This window comes from Hyposmocoma kahamanoa, unplaced genomic scaffold (genome assembly GCF_003589595.1).
Source record: "Hyposmocoma kahamanoa isolate Upper Pololo Valley unplaced genomic scaffold, ASM358959v1 102, whole genome shotgun sequence".
Classification (NCBI taxonomy): Eukaryota; Metazoa; Arthropoda; class Insecta; order Lepidoptera; family Cosmopterigidae; genus Hyposmocoma; species Hyposmocoma kahamanoa.
Window position 1 is genome coordinate 6,778,711 of NW_020653337.1, and position 23,551 is coordinate 6,802,261.

The window sequence follows — 23,551 nt, forward strand, 5'->3', positions numbered from 1 at the left end:
TTGTTTAGTGTCAGTTTTATTGTTACGTAAAATCAGCGGAATTGGCATTTTTTACTAGCAAGCAAAAAAAGCTTTAGGCCAGTATGACGAAAGTTACCGAAGTGCGTTAGTTATGACAAGGAGAGCAGTATACAAGATACAAGTTATTGCAGACAAACGTAATGATTAACTGATGTCTTCCAAATTATAATAAAGTTTGAAATTTACTTTACTATTACACAATTTCTTAGAATTACTTGAGTGTTTCTTGGTAACATTTTGATAGTCACACGCCATACTTTTAATAGCTCAATTAAAAGGATATTAAGACTCAACACACTGTTATTACTGTTATTCTATAAAGGTAAAGCTGCATCTACAAACATTAAATGAACATCGAAATGTCCAAAAAAACTCGCGTTAGTAAGAAAATTGTTATTTCACTTAATCGCCTTACGCTGCCTTAGAAGTGTGGAAATATAATTTTACCCAAAATGAAACTGAATAGGTCTGTTTCAACAACACTCCCTTTTGTTATTTTGTACTCATGACTGCTGTTAGGGTGGAAACAACGGTCTCTATTCAAAGACAGACTGGTTTTACGACTTTACTAATGGCAAATAATTTTACCCTTATTTCATTTGAAGACGAAGTGCTCAATGCCATAAATCTTTGGAAAGCCGTAAAGAACCACAGAAATAGAATTGAAGTACTGTGACGTATTAGGCCTTGGCTGAATTTATTGCCTTAGATCGTAAATGAGAATTGGTATTGTAAACCGTTGAACTCTGAATTGTAATGAAAGTAATAAAAGTGCAATAATAACAATGGTAATATGCACCTGAAGTCATACTTTACATACAATCACGAATAAGGAAACCAGAAGTAATAAACGGCACAAATGTGCTGAACCAGACAATTGTGCCGTTTTCCTTATCCTTAAATAGAGAATCTTGGTACAGGGTAACGAAGTTAATTAATTATCGGGACATTATTCAGAAGACGAAGAGAATAAATTAATCGACAACAAATTTATATTCCACAAGAAATCACACCAGCATAAGCCTTGAACGTAAAATTAAAAGACAAGTGTCAAGTATGAAGCTTCATTCGCATCACGCGTCTTTTCATTTGGTCAAGAATTGCTTATTTGGCAGTAATTGGTTCGGACGGATGTCGGACGGAGATCGAGAGTAGACCCCCAGGGCTTAGACAATAAAGAAGTTATATTAAGACCTAGGCGAAGGATAAGCAAACCGATTACGCTAATGAATTAAATTACGTAAACAGAGTCTCTTATGCAAACCAGTTGTGGTTCGTTGACACTGTATGCACTGCGCAGGGGTTGATGTGGTCTGATCGTCTTACAACCGAGCTGAGACTGCCTATTAGCTGGGTAATTACTTCATTGTTTTTTTTTAATTAGATCCGTTGTGTTTAGAAACACTTTCTTCTAAACAAATCTTTATGAAATATTGGTAACTTAAAAAGGAATAATTGATTCAAAACTCGTTTAGATGATTCTGTCAATACTACTGCGAATTGGATGTCAATTATGAAAAAGTAGGTAATTAATATTCAATCATCATCTAAATCTGAATTGACTCGAGCAAGTATTAGAATAGATAGTATCTATAACCGATAGATAATATACAATACGTCGTCGGCTAAATTAGAAAACCTCGTAACTCCGTTTTTGAACGAAATCCCATGTTTACTCTTCAAACGCAATATCGGGCAACTAAAACTTAAGCCGACGAATCAGTTCACTTGAATGAAAACAACACTCAAAGTCATAAACTTGTTTATTGAATTTTGCTTAGCTACATAGATAATAATCTTAGAAAAATCTGAATATCAGTTGTAAGATATAGGCAGCGCTATTTCCAATGTTAACCAACCGTATAATGCCCTATGATACGCTTGTTAACACAAATCAATTTGTTATGACAACTTTGTTAGGAAGATTTCCGAATCTGTCCGTTAGGCTTGAAAATAAGGTAAGCTTTATACATAATAGGTAAACAATGTGTTCTCGGTCCTTTACTAATGTAAATATAATTACTTAAATATATATCGAGTTCTTAGGTTTTCGCGATTGTTACACATAGGAAATGAAACTATTTTTCCGGATTTAAATCGCGTATATTTGTTTTTTCAAACAAACCGACGTTTCGGGCCCTTTACAGGTCCCATGGTCACGGTTGACTGAGCCGTTTCATTTCCTATACTTAAATATAATTAATCAGTTGCTAATGTAATTATTAGCAATGACAACACCTACTTATGCTCATTGATAAGTGTTTATTCCTTACGATGACTAACTAATGTTGGTAATAAATCACTGTGTTATTGGATTATAGGTATTCAAATTATTTCCTGTTTCCTCCCTTGAGAGATATTTAAATTATGTCATCCAGTAAATTAAGTTTACCTAATTATTAAAATAAGAAAATACAATAGGTTTATCTGGAAAACTAAACAGAAAAGCTCTAGATGTAGGTACTTGGCTGAGCATTTCAATGTGTGGAATCGCAGAGACTGAACACTGCAGAAAATATTTTTTCTGCAGTGTTCTAACTACAGACCAGCCAGTCCCCGAAAAAGTTAATGTGATGAGCTGAATATCTATCTTCCCTGATTAGCCGGAAATATGATGATTCGTGATGGTTCGCGTAGATGAAGCAAGGCATTTGTCTTGCGGAACGACAACAGTCTAGCAAAACAATAAAATAACTGAAAGTTAAGCATGTATCATTGCTAATTTATTTCGCATGATATCTTTTGTTCTTTAAAATGACTCAACGTCAATCAAGATCAATTGGTCGCGATTTCCAATCAAAATATCACATGGCCAACAATCTTTCAGCTATGATTTCTCAATGTTTTTGTACTTAATGTGTACAGTATTCAATACTTCGTTAAAATGTATAGAAAGAGTTCATAACAAAGGAGCATGGTGAGTAAATAAATCGTAGTTCACGAATGTATGTCAATATGGGCCACGATAAAAACTGGTTTTCAATATTTATTCTCCTGTCTATTTGGTTTCCGTGAGAACCATTCAACGAAATCATTCACAAAATTCTTTCTGGTTCTTTCCTTATTGAACTTCGAAACCGAGTAGAGTTGTCGTTGAATAGTAGGTATTCGAAAATGTCATTAAAGCCTAACTCAAATTTGTCTTACAGCAACATAAAAAGAGGTGACCATATCATTTTTAATGTCAAAAGTACGCCCAGTAATATAACTAATGGAAACTGTTCCCGCGAGACTAACAGAATAGTATTACTTTTTCGAAATTAGGTCACATAAATATTCTAATGATGACAATGTTTTATTTAAAGTAACTTTAATACTTTGCATGTGGCGCACTTCACTTGAAATAATATCTACTGTGTATTTCGGTCAAGAATGTATTTAATTACTAAGACAATTACAGGCATAAATAAAATCGTAAATATTAATATCTGCAGAAAAAGATTGAAGAATCCAAGAATGTACAAACTTTGCAACAGCGTTGGAATGACGTGTCCATTCAAAGCACAAAGAAAGCAAAGTCTATGTTTTACAAAGGTTTTCTTTACAAAGACGGCATGTAGCGATATTGTATGAGAAGAGGTTTCCTACGCGTTAATGAGGGAGTGCCTTGGAACAATGGAGACGGGTCCTTGAGAAGTAATGAAAGTTTAAAAGGACTGCGATACACGAAGTTTCGAAAAAGAGTGATGCCGTCGAAAGTTTTTGAAAGGATCTGACACGAACTTAAATATTTTATGAGAGCGAATTTCCTATGTCAAAGAGGCCAAGTTGAAGTTACTAGAATAAAACAAGTTTTAACTTTGGGTGTAAGTTCGGCACTAACCGTTTCGAGTTTCTTAATTCAGAAATCAAAGTTTTATTGCGATTGAATGTTTTAAGGCACCTCAAAGTAACACAGCATTGCCAAAACACAATTAGAATGGAAATCATGGTAATAAATACCACTAGAAAATATCAATAGCGTGGCATCTACAACTACATAGATCAGAGCTAATAACTAGTTGCCTTGCAGGCTCTATAAGTACACAATTATTTACCAGAGTTTCCGGTGGACGTAAACGAGTGGTTCAGATGCATGACTCACCGCTCAGCAACTTATTTTAGTTACATACATAGGACTCTTGTAAGAGCGCAATTAATGTAAACACTTCGTGATAAATCGTAATAGTTATTGTAAGGAAGGTTATTAAACTTTCGAAACAGTAGACAATGATTATTTACTTTACAGTGTACATAACACCAAAAGTATTTTAATGAGAAAGGATGAATATAGGTTGATGTAAGTGAAGAAGCAAGAGAAGAAAGTCGTGTAGAGAGTGTTTACATCTAAACAGAAACAAAGGTAAGTAACAATGCAATTTACGAATATTACAAACCATAAATCGAACTAATGGAAATGGTATTACGGTCAAACAACGGTAACATAACAATTTTACAGTATAATTTACAATTACGACTAAATATATAACATTGCTTCAAATTTACGATGAAAATTAATAAACACGACGTTACTGAATCGACTTCAAAGCAAAGTTTGCCGTCCTACTGCTGTAGGACGGCAAGCTTTTAATATAAACAAAAATATTTTTAACAGCCAAAATGTAACAGCTGAACTTTCTTATGGCGAAGGCCGGATTGTTAACCCGACTGAAGCTAAGTTAGCTTTAATTTTTTTTGAAAAAAGATACTAGTTTAAAATAACATTAAGGCGCTTTTTTAGTTTATTTTTGTAATTGTATTGAACACTAAAGTTAGAAAGCAGATGTATTCTAACTAAGATAGTAAATATTGTAGGTGTTAAACTTTGGCTCTGACTTTGAGAGCGGAAATTAGTATCGCCAAATTAATACCAATGCAAATTATGATAAATAGTATTAATACCATTATGTAAGAAACGGTATATCTAAGGACCAAAAGTATATAATCTACCTCAATGTAGGTACACAGAAATTGTGAAACTTCAACACAACGCCCACACAGTGCTATTTGATACAGAAGATAAAGGCTCGAGGTTGTAAAACAAAGTCAATATTGATATTTCCCTGGATAACGCGGTATTTTTATGCGAAAGGTCAGGTATTTTCACATGACGAAGGAAGGGCTGACATCAAAAGGGCAGTTCGCAACAACACTTTGATTGACACTGCGTAAATGCCGCAAGGTTATTTGGGGACAGAGGCTAGTTAAAAAGATACAAAAAAAGAAGACATTTTCAACATTGTTTATACGTAAAATTTTATTTTTATATCCTGGCAGCTTTCTAGCCAATCTGTGTGTAACATTGTGCAAAAAGCGCTACCGATATGCACTATGCACATAACGTAGTTGGCATCACTTTCTATGTGGGTGTTATCTAAAATTCACTGAACCGCCATAAAGTCAAAACCTTTTAGTGCTCTCACTGAAATCGAAACGTTATCTTGCTGTGCTTAATCAGATTATACACATCATAGTGTGATGGACTTTGATACATATCCTTCATTAATATTATTAATACGAACATAAATAGTGGCCTATTGAATATGACTATAGACGAAGATCTTTTATTGCAAAAGGTCGGGCTAGTCCATGACTGTTCAGTTTGCTCCTTTATATTGCGATCCATATTTCACAACTTGGCATTAGCCGTTTGAGCCGTCAGAGGTCACGCGTAAATAGATCGAAGACGGGTCTAATTTCTCGGTTTGTTCACTTTTATTGCGACTTTCGTATCATATTAGTTCTGTCTGGCATTAGAAATATTAATAAGGGGAGAGATATGGCAAAAGAGTTAACGTTGGAATTCCAATCAGTTACCTATTTTTGTGCGCCAACGTCAAGGTGTTTACAAACGAGTTCGCAGTCCAGTTTTTAGGTTGCGACGCGCTGGTATAGCTACAGCGTCCTCGAAAAGTAACCGCCACAACCACGTGGTATTAAGAACAAGCGCGTTTCGCGACACAGCCAAAAGATTTTTCCCATTTTCATTGCAGATATTCACAATAACTGCTCGGAAAAAATGCAAGAGTGTATTACGTTGGCGACAATATAACTCCAAAATTCTTACAGTACACGATGAAGTGTTATTGCCAAAGGCTTTGTATTATGACTTTCAAGTGCTTTCAATACGAGATAGTATATTGTTACTTATCTTCATACTTGAACACTCGCCAGGTTTCGTACACCACTTAGACGGCTATAATCTTTTATTACAGGTTCGACTACCCTATACAATTGCCAATATGAAGTCGCTAGATTATCAATCAGATCGAATATTTATGGCTACGTGTTTTACGTGTTTCGGTATCCAACAAATGGATCGAGTGCACTAACTTGGTGACGTGTTCAGCCAATTCGATGCGGACTGCGGGCCTCCGTAGCCTTGACCGGGCTGTGTCCTAACCGCTTGCAAGGCTTGGAAATACGATTAATTTAGACAGATTACGTTACACCCGCACACATATTTTGAACAACCCTCGATTTGCTGGCCGTCTGTGCGGAGAGTTATGATAGAAAACATCAAAAATGGAAACACCGACGCATTTTGTAAACTCAATTGCTGTTGGTCATTCAAACAATAGTCACACGATGTGCGAAATACAGTAGCGCAGAGATGATTTAAAGATTTTAAAAGTACAACATTTGGCACGGCGCGATCACTGCGCTTATTTCCTTGGCCTTGGCATCAGTTGATCAAGATAGCTGGACGGGTGCCTCTATTGAGGTCAACGTTACATCATTATAACATCACCACAATAAGAACATAATTAATATCTGCAACCGCTACAGGTACACACTGATATCAAGTGATGTGGTTGATGCACATTGTATGTATATTTGTGGCGACACTTGATAGTTGCAAAGTTACATGGCCATAAATCGATAGACTTCGATGAACGATCAGAGAAAACAAAGCGTTCCCGTCTCGAATGGCAGGCTCGATGATCAATCAAGATTGGCGCGCGTTGTAAACCGATCAAGCAATGTGATCAATGAATTACGATCGTCATTATCCAATCGATCGCCAACCCGTGCCCCCGTTAGATCGTTTGCGACAACATTAACTACTCGTATATCGCATTACAATTATAGTTTGTAGCCATTTCACAATGATAGCTGTGTCATTATAACCTGTTAGCATTTTGCAACTCACGCGCGCACATGATGAATATTATAAATCGTTAATATGGAAAATGGAGCTCAAAATAAACGTACGTATTTATAGTCTAGATTTAAATGACTCCTACGATGGGTGCGTGTGAGGGACTGAATAATAACAATACTGTTGCTACTTAATAGAACGTGCGTCATCCTGGAAAAAAGTCTCCGGCACAATTTCGTGCGATGACTGTATACATATAGCATTGTACGAGTACGTCCAATAACGGTACATTAACGTACTCCGTCGGTAATCGTATAGCTTTATTTGCGATTGTTGCTCCATTTGCTGTTAGCCTTAATAGACACCAATACGTCAACTACTATTCTACTCTTGACATGATAGATGTCACTTTGCGTCGGTAAAAAACAGTTGTTGTACTTGATCGATTCTTTGAAATCGATGAAAAATCGATTATGAATCCAAATTAAAATATCATGACAAAATTGTTAATGGTTGATAATGATCAAAGTGTTATCACAGTCGGAAGTAATAAATCCAACAAATAACAGTTAGGTGTGGTGCAGGCAATCGACTTTACGCGAAAGCATAGAAAATATATTAGCCCGACGCGCGTATTCGACAGTTGCTGATAAAATGAAGGTCGTGATGAGCAAGTTCGGTTAATTTCCTACTGCGTAGGTAATGATATTCGGGATACTTGGAGCCGTGATTTCTTCACACTTTATTCTAATAGAGGAACTGTACATTTACCAACAGTCACTTTCAGTGAGGGGTTTAAATTACCGCATTGCCTGCAAGGTACATTAAAAATTATGATTCGTGTCGAAAACCAACAGTTTCGTTCGGAAAACGGTAAACCACGTGCCGACTGATCAATACAGCCGTCGGGGACGCCGACCGGCGACATGCCATATCACCCCTAAACACAGCTGATTCCACCCCTCGCTACTCCGCTCACGCTCGTAGCACCCTAAAGCACTTTCCTTCTCTCCGAAATAAAGATTTTTCGGATCCCCACAATCAGTTATGCGCACAAGGAAATCACAAATATCCCGATTTTGACAAATGATTTCCGACCTTTTTAATACCTTTTTTTACTAGACGAAATCTAGGTGGCTCACCCAATGTTATTATTACTGTCGCAAACATGTATACTCGTAAAAAATTGCTTTCTAAAGAATTACCTTTTAAAGGACCTCCATCGCAGGTTAATGCGGGTTCTGCTGACCTTCGCGACGGGTACACACAACAGCAGCAAGAGCAATATGCTAAGTACTTAAAACAGCTAAGAGAAGAGTTCACACACCGGTGGTGTAAGTCACCAAAATTCAGTATAGACTTATCTGAAATGGAACGTGTTAAAACTCTTGGAACAGGAGCGTTTGGAAGAGTTCTACTACTGAAACATGGCAAAACTGGCAAATTTTATGCAATGAAAGTTTTGGAGAAAGAGAACATTGTAAAAACTAAGCAAGTTGAACACACATTATACGAAAAGCGTATACTCGAAGCTATTAGATTTCCGTTTACAGTATCCATGGAATTCAGTTTTAAAGACAATAGTTTCATTTACTTTATCATGCCGTTCGTGCAAGGTGGTGAAATGTTTACCCATTTGCGACGAATGACTAAATTTGACGAGTCTTTGTCAAAGTTTTATGGAAGTCAAGTAATACTAGCATTAGAATATCTACATTTTTGCAACATGGTTTATCGGGATCTAAAACCTGAGAATATTTTAATCGATAGGAATGGCTATTTGAAAATAACTGATTTTGGGTTTTGCAAGATTTTGCAAGGAAGAACATGGACCCTCTGCGGTACACCGGAGTATTTGGCCCCTGAACTTATTTTGAGTAAAGGTTACGGTTTCTCGGTAGACTGGTGGTCTTTTGGAGTTCTTCTGTATGAAATGAATGCAGGGTATCCTCCATTCTACGCAAACGACCCCATGAAAACTTATGAGAAGATAGTTGCAGCTAAATATAGATGCCCGTCTCACTTTAACGCAGACCTTAGAGATCTTATAAAGAATATTCTGCAAGTTGACATTAGTAAACGCTTTGGTGTAATGAAAAATGGGACATTGGACTTGAAGAACCATAAGTGGTTTAGGGGATTAGAGTGGGATGCAATCCTTAATTGTAAGGTTCAACCACCTTTCCTTCCAAAATCGCGTTCTCCCGGTGACACAGCTAATTTTGAACGTTACGATGAAGATGTAATAGTGCCAGCAAGTAAATGTCGTTATGAATCGGAGTTCATAGATTTTTAACCAATAATTTTTGTGTAACGGAGTCACAGAATAATAAGAGAATATTTTATTTATAATTTTTTTAAATATATTTTGATATTTATACTAAGGACCTCAATCTTTCAATTACCGATACCACATTCAATTAATTACAGCATTGAAGTAATTAAGAATGGGTATACAGGATCTAAAACCACAAATATGTAGTTTTATTGTACCACAATTTGAATCCTTAACATAGAACGAGGCCCCCCCCTCACAACTGCGGCGCCCGCGCATCGCCGAGGGACCGATTATAGCAGAGGGGCACGCGACAAACACTTATTTTTAGTCTGTTCTATACCTTTTCATCTTCTCCAACTTGACAGGACAATTGAGTTGCTTGCTGCTCCTAATCGCTATTAACACTGACGTTTATAAATAATTGTACGTGAGTAGGAATTCACAGTTTTTATATCAATCCATCATCTGAAATCGTTAGGGAAAGGTGGTTTCAATGTATGAAACCTTTCCACAACGATTATCATAATTCAGAAACGAAATGATATTGGTACATGGACTAATTGAGTCGTCAAAGCTTTGGTAAGGTTCAACGATATTTCTGAACTAGATCAAATCATGTGCTGTTTTGACATGAATACGAACGTTCGAAACATATGTGCAGTACATCCCCCAAAGAGTTCTGGAGTTAGCTAAATACAGTCGTGTGACCTGATTATCAGTGAGCTCTCTGCCAAGACTGTTATGGGCTACGAAACTTTAGGCATGCGGTTATTTAACTTCAATTTGTGCGTATTTAATGACGTAGCGTAAATCTTTGGAGGATATTTTAGTAGTAACTTCAATTCCAAAATGCGCCACTATAAGACCTTGCTCGAAGGCTCGTTTTAAATGCTGAAAATATGTATAAGGGTAGACTAGTATGTTTGCTATCGCTCGGGATGTTCAATACAAAATGTTGATTACCATAAGCTGGTAAAACCAGATCCCCCTAGGAGGTATACTCAGCCAAATTAACATACAAAGCTTGGAGTAAGCTATTGCCTCTATTAACTAACACAAACGACACGTCCGCGGAACGTGTTTACAATTTTTAACTTTAGTTTGGTATCAATTTGTGCTTTGTATAAATAAAATCATCTGAAGATAAGTGTGTTCTGCCTTCGTAATTTGATTCGTGAACGGAACGTGCATTATTATGGATCTGTACATAGGCGTGTTGTTGTTGCGTGCAATTTGCGCAGTACACTTTTCGACTGCAATAAAATGTATCATTTCTTTCTCTAAAAAATTTTTGGCGCGGGGAACAAAGTTAACAAATAACTAATGGTGAGAGATCCATTGTTTTCTTTCTTCTTAGACCAAAACAAACTCTCATATTTCTAAAATTTGTCAACTAATTGACTCAAAGTTTCGTTGTTGCAATTTTGTTGGTATACGTTATAATTATTTCTTCAGAAGTATTGTCTCAAAACAATGGCACAAAACGTTTGAGGCGAGGGTTGCGCTTGCGACGGATTCCACAATTTGGAAAGTGAACGAAGCGTGGTTCCGTCTCGTGATCCACTAGAATGCGTAGCACTTGGTTTTACGACTCCCTCCCTCAAGACAATGGTTTTAAAACAAACTCAAGGAGAATTTCAAACAACTTGTTTGGTTGAGATGCAAATGCCCTGTTATAATTAACAGGACCTTAGCACATGTGGTTTTTTAAATCGGATGCGCTAAAGGACATTAACATTCGCAACGTCACTCCATTGTTGTTAACATAGCAAGAAAGAGTTTTCGTCACATCGATTTAGGTCAACCCATTAATTCCGTTACAAAACTCATACATTAATAATGTATGAGTTTTATAACGGGATATTTTTTATCACAGGTAACGAATTGTCGAATACGATGCCGTATTTGGTAAGTCTAACAAAATGTCGTCTTTTTGAATTGTGAATTTAGCAGTTTTATGTTGAGAGTTGTTCCAAAGTTCAGGCAAGTTAATGTCTTAGGTATTTACAAAGGTACTTCTTGCGTAATATCTTGCCCAACCAGTGTTCTAAGTCTCGCGTAATCATCGAGAATTCCTCTCATTGTTATCTTTAAAAGTTCTAGACTTTAGTGAAACGACATGGCCATTAAAAATACCTTGGCCTTTTGCTTTGTTGAGTTTTCTAAGGAATACATACTGTTTTTTGATTGCAGTTTTCTTTACTTCTTTTTTTAATCCAAGGAAGTATAGTCAGTTTTAATCCAAGGAAGTATAGTCAGTTAAAAAAAAATTGATATATAACGGTTTACCAATTAACCCACAGAGATTCTAACTTTCTTCATCAGTTCATCGCTCCCAAAGCAAACCTTAACATAGTTTATGGGATGTTAGCACAATTAACGGTCGTAAAACAAGATTACACAAGCCATCGCCGCCGTGAGCATAAAACAAAATTACATAAGAGCATAAGGGCTTTGAAAGTCGCGCTAGACAAGCTATTGATAGGTCGATAAAAAGCTTAAAGGTTCTATTATAGGGCTGAGCTTCCTTCACATTGTAACCTCAGTTGTCAAGTCATCATCAAAGAATTTTCACACAATAATGTTAATGCCGTATAATACCGCAATTGACATCATCACTTATTGTTTTTCCTGTTACAGAAGAATAAACATGTTGGTTTTTGAAACCACGTTGCAAAGAGGTTGGTCAAGTTTCCAATGTCCTATTTTTCTAGTTAATTTATAATTAATTGGTGGTTATTTTTTTACCTCTTACAAGTAACATGTGTGGTATCACGTTCAGAGCTGTTGAAGCACAATTTAGTTTATTTGATAGTTGTATAATGTTTTTCATGTGACTGAAACTATCTCACTCTTTCTTCTAAAGTTTAACTTCGAATGTTCGCAATATTTTAGACCGACAGTCATTTCAAATAATTGAATCCTTCTGGCAAATAATCCCTCTTCATAAAGGCGCCATTTTCATTTGGTATAATTTCAATTGATAACAAGCTTTGTGTATTGAAGCACGTGAAATCCATAGACTCCTTATACTTAAGCCCAAAAATTAAGAGAAATTTCCTTGGTTTTTTTTATAATACTTTTGAGTTATTCGGATATAACAGATCTCAATTATAATACATTTTTTTTAATTTAGTTAACTCGCTTGTCGCAAATACTTTCTATGGTAACTGTGCAACCCTGTTTACCGCTTAAGTAGGCAACAGTTGTCGAGTTAGCGCTTGTAATGTGGGTCAGCTGCTGCATCAGTGCAGAGTGCAGTGAATCGAGGGCCGAGATAAGAGGGGTTTGGTCTATTTTTATTGATCAACTGAAGGGCTAGAGGGGCACGTTGAACAAACTATCTTGAAGTGGTGACGATAACTGAATAAATTAATCAACGGAATAAATTAATTAACTGATTAATGAACAAATGTTTTACCATACGTACGACTAGTAATTCAGGTGACCGTAACATTCCTACATTATCTTGCGACAGAGTAGTGATTACTAGAGCAATTATAAAGCGTGCCTATTAACTAAATTGTCGTGACGAAAGCAACACTAAATGTCAATCGGATTACAATGCTAGTATATTATCAAAACCACTGTGGCAAATTAGGATAAATTAAAACCATACGTATGCCATTAGCCCGCATGTCGCGAAATGAACAGAAAGCTATTTACAAAATGGAATAAAATGTATTAATTAGCAGTTGTTATGTGACTGTAATAACTTTTAGTCACTTATTGGCGTTGTATCTGGTCTGTCAAGATCTCCAACGTGTCTAGAATTAATTTTGGCATACGAGTTATCGTTATATCTATCTCATTCTATACGTTTCTTTCTCATCCATGTTATATGAAGCTGTTTACTATGTTAACTGATATAATTTAATTATCAGGATATAAATTAATGAGAGTGTATACAAAGACGCTTACAATCGTGAATAAAGCGCTCCTTGTATACCCGTGAAGCGTACGGTCACGCGTAGTAAAACTCATGCGCATGCTGTGTTCTCCGTACAGTCTATGGCTTAATACAATCTTAATAAAACCGATGCACTTCCCACGATATTTAACTCCCGACATTCAAGATGCGACGAGTGTTGCGGTTTTTTACAACCTATTACTGTTTATAGTTCATATTATCTTTTTTCCTTTTACTTGAAAGTTTGAATTAATTTTGTTTTCTTGTAGCGACTATTATATTAAAACGGGCGTTATTGTTATAACCATTTTGTAATGAGACGTTACACTTTCAAAGGTGTCATATCATGTCACATACTCTGTTATGATTACAGTAATGATACCGGTTCTACAGGTAATCATAAAAGTAAGAAAAATTAAGATAATGTATGTGCATACTAACGAATGCTCAGCCCATATTAACGAATGTAAAGGACAGAAGCATACAACCCCATAGCGGAGGAAGCTCGCACCACCAGCATACTAATTTATTACAATAGCAAAGCTAATCAACCAAGAATACAGTCACGCGACTCTGTTCAGCTACAAATACACATCATTGCAACTCGTCGGGTTATAACATCAGTATTCTTAGCAGACAGCCGGTGGGCCATGAATAAAAATTGACGCATTGTAAAAGTTCGCACTGACCAAAACTATGGAGTCATATAACCAAATCATATGCACGTATATTCCACTTGAATCGATTAGCGGTGCTATAAGGGCCGGTGCATCAATTTTTGCGTCAACCGATCATGTCAGCTTCGAGCTAACGAAGCGACCAAACGGAAAATAAAAGGGCTGCGTCTATAATTGGCTTTTAATAGAGACAATATTTTCTTTCGCCGACACAAAAAGTAGAGTCGGGCAACGTCAATCAAAACCAGAAACGATTACGATACAGTATCATCCCGTTTGTTTACTTCTTTTAAACTCCCTCTAACGCCCACACAGGAAACAGGTTCCACGGTTACCTGCGTCATGTCTGTCACCATTGAAATGGGAATTACAAAAAATGTTATCTCTTTCACTCCATAGAGCTTTTGTACAGCGTCACTTGTTTCGCTCAGATACGGAGTCCAATTTATTGTAATATCGTTGGTGTGGAACAGGTTTTTAAGGAAATGTTTTCAAAAGTTTTGTCGTTATGAGCGTAGAGATTGGGGTTTAAAGTTCGTCACTTTCTCGCTTCGGTTATATTGAAACCATACACACACAGCAGTTGAGTATGTTATGGAGGTGTTGTTATGGTTCCCCCTATATCCGGGAGACGCAACGTGACGGTCGGCTGAGCACGGTGCACCTGTCGCCATTTTATTGTAATACTTTTGTGTTGTAAACTCCTACCGAGTAGAGGTTATTGCACGCGACGTTCGTTTACAATGAATCGTCTTTTCAACGTTGAATTTATGAGATTCCAGTAAAGGCAAAATGGAGTGTTACAAATCATTTTGATGTCTTAATCTATTCACAGTTTTCTGGTAAATATACGAAAATTAATAAGTACTTTCACAGCTGAGTTTCAGCTTTCGAATGACAATTGACGCGTGGTTTCTCTGCAATAAGAATTAAGAACGCTTGGTAAGTGTAAAATGCGGATTGGCGATAGTGATTCTAATGGTCTGAATCAAATCATGATGTAATGAAATTGCTAGTAAGTCGGCTTTGGAAAGTCTACACCTGGTGGTGCTTAAGCATTGAGACGTCGTGATTAGATATCAATTGTTTGACTAACGCAATTTAAACATCATTCCAAAGACGCACACATTCGCAAAGAAACGACACATGTCCGCAAACAATTCTCCACTAACGCTTGGCTTTATGACAATTCTGTGCAGGGTCCACCAGAGCAATTTTGCAATAAACCTTTACGAACAGAACAGTGACTTTGTTAGCACCCCAGTCCCCGTTAGAGGCGTCAAAAACTAAGCTAAACAGTAAAAATTTACAGCTCCTTACATTGTAATTGTAATAAAGTCAATTTTGCATGTTCAGCTAAGGACGCGTTCCCGTTGTGTCGTAACGTTTATTTTATCGTTGAACGACTGTCGTGTCTAGTTGTTCCCACTAGATCGTGACGACAATTTATCTGTTCACGGCAGCAGTTTTGTCGTTTGCACGTCATTTTTATTTATCGTCAGACGATAGTTGTCCCATTGTCACGACAGTCTGTCGTCGTAACGTCAAAAAAGTCGTGAACGACAGTTAATCGTGTTGTGTTATATGTGAACAACTTAATTTAAATATATAAGCCACAACACTATAAACTGCGACTATCTGTCGTCACGACTGCATTTAAGAGGCAATTTTTTTTTAAATTTATTAGAAATTTATTAGTTTCAAGATGTCGGGGATTATTTGTGAATTGTCAATAAAAACAAAGACTGGGTAGGGATGCACGGTTTTGTGCTTTGAATCGATTTTTTTTATTGTTATCATTATGCCTCTGAATCGATCCACAGATCGGATAGTGTCCTGTAATCGATCTCATAAAAATAGTTTCAAAATTAATTTCCAGAAAAATATATAATATATAATAATAATTTGACTGCCTTTTTGGCTTCAGTCGGTTAAGACTTTCATTTAGAGTGATACTAGTCAGTGAGAAAAGACGTTCAGATGGCACAGAAGTAGCGACAATCGCCAAATATTGTAGACTTATTGTCCTTAGATGTTGCCAAACTGCTTTCCTTGCAGGCCTATACAAATAATATAGGGATTGAGAAAGAGACTGTTTTGTTTAAATTATGATACTAGATGATTCGATTCGCCTTAATGTTGAATCGATTATATTCAAAAATCGCATTGAAATGAATCGATACAAAAAATCGCTAGATTGCACACACTTGAATCGATCTTCACAAAAATCGAATCATAATGTGCTTCCCTATACTATGGAATAGAGTTCAGTGTATAATTTTGTGGGCACGCATCATACTATCGAAGGTCCAAAATGGGACCACCATTTTGGACACTAACTAATAAAATACAATAGTATTTAATATTTTGTAGACACGATCAAGACACACACAGGTCATGGTTAGTCAGATTTCCATTAAATATTATAGTTTACGAATGGTATCTCGCTTACACGCTTGTGCTCTGTTTACGGGCGACGGAGACAGCTACACTATTATTAAATAATTAACGCCCCCGCGCGGTCTGGGAAACCTATCTTCTATTCGTTATTCACATCGTTGTTAACCTTGATAATGACATCTGATAAACCTTATACAACATTAAGTCATTAATAAGTGGTTTAAGAGAATCCTAAGCGGCAATTATGAAGAATAATCGTTCGCACGGTCAGACGTATGTTTGAATTGTTCGGCGGTGTAAAAGATTTTAGATAGGCATGTTTGAAAAACATTATAGTACAAATTAGGCTATAATGAGAACTGTTGATAAGTGGGAGAGATTTATTATGAGAGAGAATTGTACGACGTTACATAAAAGTTATGTAGTACATTAAATAAAAGTAACAACCCAGAGCCGAGTCTGATGCGTTAGGTCTTCCGTGAAAGTGCTGTAAAAATCAAAATGCGTTAATACGTCTGGCACCGTAAGCGAAATTTATGAGATCTAAATTCATATCGAGTTGTTAGGTTTTCGCGATTGTAATACATAGGAAGTGAAACTGAAAATGAAATGACTTTTGGTGAAATTACAGGCACGTGGGACATGTCAACTTATGTCTCAGGGTGACGGGCGCAGTGGTATTGCCCCTCAGATCTTTGCGATTGAAAGCTCTGAGGACACTGCAATTGTAATGGCCAGGCGTGTAGCTTACCAGGCGCACGACTTGTTCGTCCCGTCACTTGATATTATAAAAAAAACTATTTTTGGGTGATGTCACCCATGACCATGGGATCTGTAAAGGGCCCGAAACGTTGGATTGTTCGAAAAAACAAATATACACGATTTAGATTCGTAAAGTGTTTCATTTCGTATGGAAATTCCTGTTAAAAAAAAAATATATCATGTTGTTATTGTACTATACATATTCTAAAAACGTATTTAATCAAAAACAATATTACCTTCACCTTTCAATCGATATAACAAATAAATTAAAAAAGTGACTCTTCAATGTTCTTTGATAAACTAAAAATAAATTATTTAAATTAATAAATTTTGTAACTATAGTACAGAATAGGGTGGTGTGCTGTGTAATATTAGACATAATTGGTTGATGACTTTACCATCTAAGGTAATCGTGGCCTGTAAAGACTCCGAAACGACCGACTTTCAAGTTGTTAGATATAGACAAGCCATTATGTAGAGGAGATTAAGAGTTGATACCTAAATGTGATTTAGGAAAACTATGATCTATTTCAAAGTTCGCGTAATAGTGTTAGGTATACAAACATGAGCAGCTGTGATTTACATGGCACAATATTGTGCACTCTCCGAAATTAGAAACTTACGACGTTCGAACGAATGTGGGTGTGAGTTAACGTTTTCTATCAAAGTCTGTGAATTATATAGTGTCGTATAACAGAGTCGGTAAAACACGGTTACTAAATTACCTACCAAATAAAAATTTTTCTCGCGGTCAATCATAATTTTGTTTTGACACTAGTTTGTTATTTAACAAGAGTACGGCCACCATCCGAAATGTGGTCGCACATTTTTTTTTAGGCCCTGTATAATGTGTCTCACTTAGTTGACTTTTTATAGGATATCGCTGCGAAGTTCAAAGTGAAGACTTTGCTCTGACCAATTACCGGATAGATCCCGTAATGGCTTTCTGTAACAATCATGTTAGAGAGAACAGGGGTGATTACATTCCAGGCCTGGATATAGTACCTACCTGCGTCAGGGGTCTACCTCGTGCGCCTGGTGGTAAGCGACGCGCCTATTCATAACAGTTGCAGTGCCACTCAGAGCTTTAAATCACAAAGATCTGAGGGGCACTGTCACGGCGCCCGTCACCCTGAGACGTGAGTGTCCCATGAACCTGTAATTTCACCAGCAACAAGACTAGGGGTACGGCGGGCATCCGGGCCAAGCCCTCCGCCAGTTATACGTCCCGGACTTGGGTATGGACTCGCCGGGGTTTGTGGATAGCTGCAGGGACGAACACGTTCGACTGCCCCGGTAGGGTGGGACCGAGGCGATCGTCCTTGTTAGATGGCCCCGTGCTAGCTCGCTTGCATGCTCGCACAGGTCATAGTGCCCTTCTTGCATAACCAAGAGGTTGATAGATAGGGGCACTATAAACAAAACTTATGTAGAAAGATATGAGAATATCTGTGTTATAAAAGTCAAGTGACAGAAGTCTGTGACAACCCTGTACACTGGCTGATCTGGGATCACAAACTGAACTTATAAGGTTCCTGTGCGCGCACAGGTTATAGTGCCCTTCTCGTATACCCTCAGGGTCGGAAGGAAGGGTTACTGTAATCAAAGAAAAATATGGGGCCTGTCTGTGTTATAAAACGGCTGGACTGATCCTAAAAAGGTTTTCGTTTTCATTTGAATGCTAATTTAATCGGGTGGGTTCTTAAATATGTTTGATGAACATTTGATTTAATGCTCATTAGCTCTTTTTCCGTTCTCAATCATAAATTGAATACTTATTTTACTTACATTTGATCGACTTGAAATTTGATATACTAAGGAAATCCGATGAAATTTTTGTATGGTAAAATAAGAGCGCATTTGACCTCCTTTGATAGAAAGTGACGTTGCGGTATACGAGCATGCATACCAATAAATGTGTTCCTTTTAAAGTAATATTGTAGAAAAAATGTTAAATGTGGATGAGGCTATCAGCGCAAGAGTGGTGTACACTTTTACGCTGATAGCCTCATTTATATATAACATAATGTCTATTCACTCTCGCCTCGAAAAGGTCAAAGTTATAGTGGTCAGGGAATCAATCTGCGAATACCACTCCAATGCCGTACGCCAATAATTGTGTTCCTTTTAAAATTACATTGTACAAAAAATATTTAATGTGAATTACATCATTTTTGCGCTGATAGCCTCATACTTTAAGGTAATATTGTACAAAAATTCCGCTGATAGCCTCAAATATGGAAGCATTAGGTACATTACGTTATGGTATTACATAATGATAACCTTGATCTGATGCTGCAACCAGGACACAGGGCAGTCCGCGGACTACCTAACACCTCTACTGCTCACAGAAGAATTTTCGTGAATGGGTTAATTGATTGGTGTCGACGAATAGTTGGCTTACAGTTGACTATTTGAAGTTCACTGTTTTGTATCGGGGGTTATTTAAATCTTAATTTAATTAGCTACATTATAATTAATTTAAATAGCTACTATTATTTAACCTTACAGGATGTAGGGGTTTACAAGCTTGACTGCGAGTGCGGTCTCTCTTACATTGGGCAAACGAAGCGAAGTGTTTGTACCCGCGTCAAAGAACAAATAGCTGATGTCAAACACCGGCGCATAAACAAGTCTGCAGTCTATGAGCATGTCATGGATAAACCTACACATGCAATTAAGTTTAACAAACCCCAGGTCCTTGCAAAAGAAGTCCGTTATCTACCCAGGACGTTGCGAGAGGCCATTGAAATTAATAAACATCCTAATTTCAACAGGGAGTTTGGAGTCCAGTATTTCCTCTGATGAAAAATCCCAAACAGACATAAGACTGCAGTACTGTTTAATATGTTTTACCGTAATAAAAATTCATGTTGTTAAAATACAATAATTTGTAAAACAGATGTAGCGTAAATTGGAATGTTCTTTGTAAAATAAAAAATAAAGTATTTAATTATTAACTTTTGTACTATAGTGAAAAAATTGGGTGGTTTGCATTAATATTAGACATAACTGGTTGATGACTGTACCACTTCAATCAACGTGACCATGGGACCTGTAAAGGGCCCGAAACGCTCGCGTTTATTTGTTTATTTATTTGTTTGTAAAAAACAAATATACGCGATTTAAATCCGAAAAAATAGTTTCATTTCCTATTAATTAGGTATTTAAACTAAAGTGACAACTCAAAAATTTCAACAAAATCTCATCATACATAAATGTCTAATTTCATCTGGGGTGCACGAAAGGAGCTTGCCCGCACGACGTACCATTCCTTTCCACGTCTGGCGCACCCCTGAGTAACAATACAATGGGCAAGTATCTTACGTTGATTGGCACTACGATATTGCAAGCATTGTGGAAAGTGACTACGAGGTCGACGATGTAGCATGCACATCTATATAATGCCTATTCACCCTCGTCTTGAAAAGGTCCAAGTTATAACGTTCAGGAAACAAGTCTGCAGGCAGGGAATTCCACTCCATAGCTGTTCGCCATATAAATGTGGAAGCGTAACGCTTCGTGCAAATCTTTGTAATGTCCACAGCATAGGGGTGGAACCCCAGCATACGCCTAGTCCCCCGATGATAGAAAGTGGCCTCTTGGCACGTTTGTCGATTGAGTCCAAGGTGTCGGTAGTGTGAGTAGTGTCCAGTAGAAAGATATTTGCGTAATGTAATCGATATTGCTTGGTCGTAAATTTAATTACAAAACTAATAGTAACTGAGGTAAACAAAACATAATGTCGGTATTTATTACGCCTTCGACGACCTTGCGTTTCAATTTTAGCACTGCAGTGATTCAAACAAGTCGAAATTGCAAAATAGTGTTGTTCACTAAAAAAATATAACGGTATTTACAAAAAAAAGTCTTTCTGACGTATGAGTGAAATTAGCTCCTTTCTTTACAAAGCATTATGCAATTTGCAGACGTATTGCAATGACGTAGAAGAAAGAATTGCGCACATGGAAAAAGTTACAGCAGCTACATAATTAGAAAAGTTAATAATTTTGTAATGTAAACCTAGAAATATAGATCTTAATCGTTTTGGGTTAAGTTTTTCTTTTGAATTGGCTACAATAAAACGGACGTTTTGTCTTTAAACATCAATACAGATTATGTCATAAAAACTATCGATATTGTACTTTATATCAGGTCTGATAGATAACATTGTAATCGGAATCAGTTGTCAATGTCATACTTAGTGACCGAAAGAACTGTTCTCATTCTCTTTTCGTTACCGGTATTGAAACGTCTTTCTCGTACATTGTAAATTCTAGCTAACCCCTTTCGTTTTGTGTTCAATATTGTATGCTGTACGCGATGAACCACATGTAAATTAGGTCCACTGTCATACCATCTAGCAGAAGGTGCGCAGCGAATGCCGAAATTTTTGAAATTTTCCATCAAACACCTACTAGTACGTTGGATAATTGATCCGACCCTACGCCAGTGATCCATGCCTTGTTAGTCGACTAAATACAAATACTAGTGTACTAAAAACCGATTAAACCTACTTATAAAATGATCGCTTTTCCACACCGTCGTCTTATCTATTTTACAGCTTAACTACTTGAGTTTGTAAACTGGAGTGGGGTCGTTAACATGGCTATGATGGGCGCTCTCGACATCAATACCATTATATTACATATCACATTATAAAATTGCCTAAGCCTATTTTATAGACAAAGTAACTAAATACTTTTATGAATTGAAGATAGAAAAAGAATATGCAAACGAACACTCAGATTTTTAATGGTGCCTTGTAAATAGAATATTTAGTATTAATTTAAAAAATATATTATAGAGTTTCCTGCGGTGACGTCGAGAAGCTTAATTAAATAATTGATGATGATGATGATGACGGCTACCACTCTGAGTTAAATATTTTAAACTTAATATAAAACGAAGTATGTACCATTTAGCATGTTTTTAGCGATCATTCACCCCTTCCTACCACTGTAGTTCAAAGGTTTCCAGTAACGTGCGAGATTGTGATCGTTAGCGTATCGAAGAAGTCACCTCGATGTAAAATGACCTCAAGGATTGTAAACTTTGAATTAGTTTAATAATAAGAAAACTTATTAATTATAAATATTTTGCTTCTTTTTTCAAAGAATGTAATAAAAACGTAATAATACAAATACTAAGAAGCCGTCACTTTCAGAATCCGATTCAAATTACCAAATGTAAAAGTAGTATTACTTGTGGCAAAATAACAAATCAAATGAATAAAACAAATAATACCGAAACTAACAAAACGAACAGACAACATCAAACTTGAAACATGAATATTTCCGACTCAACCAAACGCAAGCGTACTCCGATATATTATGTTTGATAGATGTAAAACATTTTGTCTTACATCTATCTGAAACCGACTGTAGTTTTTTATACACGTTGAATGAAAAGCATAAGTACAGTTTGTATTTTTTAAATCACGAATTTAAAGAAACTGATTATAGTTATTATGCACTGAGTTTCAAATTATTAGTACTATTAAAGTGAAGTGGTATATTGGTAATGTAATTCTTATTGTCTATTTTCATTAAAACATGTATATCATTAAAGTGATATCTAATATAATATATTACAATAATAAAGACGTGATATTAACAACCTATAAATTCACAGAATGATATGATTTCTTAATTTCATTTTTTTTTAAGTTATGTTATTGGCTTATATTACGTCAATGAAGCGATGTCAAAATTGCGACAGAATTATACGGGTTTGGCGATCGGTCGCTGTCGAATTCTGACTTCGGGAGGAAAGTGGAGTCAATGACCGCCATTAACATGCTTAATGCCACGAACTATAGATAAAATGTACTTGAATATTTATTCGACATCTGTGCCATATACCGACGGGTGAACTAGAAAATGAAACTAGTATTTTCATTAACAACTGTCGCCCACACGTCGGTGAAATGCCTAAATATTCCAAACGGTTTTAAATACAGACTCGTTTATGAAACTTGGCGCCACACAGTAGTAATAAAATATGCCCAATATGGCGGCACACGAAATAGCTTTCTAAGAAATATTTTCACCTAAAAAAATTTTTCTAAATTGGTAGCAGTGTGACACGACACTTATTACTAAAAATGGTTTTATTAAAATTGCCGTTAATAATCATTGTATATTAATAAGCTAAAACAGGACATTTTAGTGGTTTTGTTTTATGATTTTCCGTAAACATGATTTTAACGACCTTACAGAAGCATTGCCGATTTTAAATAACTACCTAAATTAATATCTAGTGTTTTCCCTATTCCTATAACAACATAGTTCTACTAAAATTCATGCAGTACAAAGCTTCAGTTGCCTATTTAAGTTTAAACTAAAGTTACACAACTTCATTAAAACTTAATTTAACACTGCCTGTGCACTTTGCCTAGCTCACCCATAGTCATGAAATGA

The 23,551-nt window shown here is 36.4% G+C and overlaps 1 protein-coding gene and 1 pseudogene across 2 annotated transcripts in view; one reads left to right on the forward strand and one right to left on the reverse strand.

Annotated features, from left to right (window-relative positions):
* LOC113237104 (leucine-rich repeat and calponin homology domain-containing protein 4) overlaps positions 1-23,551 on the reverse strand; it is a 61,012-nt gene that overhangs the window by 36,040 nt on the left and 1,421 nt on the right. The gene's annotated exons all lie outside the window — the stretch shown is intronic.
* On the forward strand, positions 8,244-9,490 carry LOC113237114 (annotated as a pseudogene).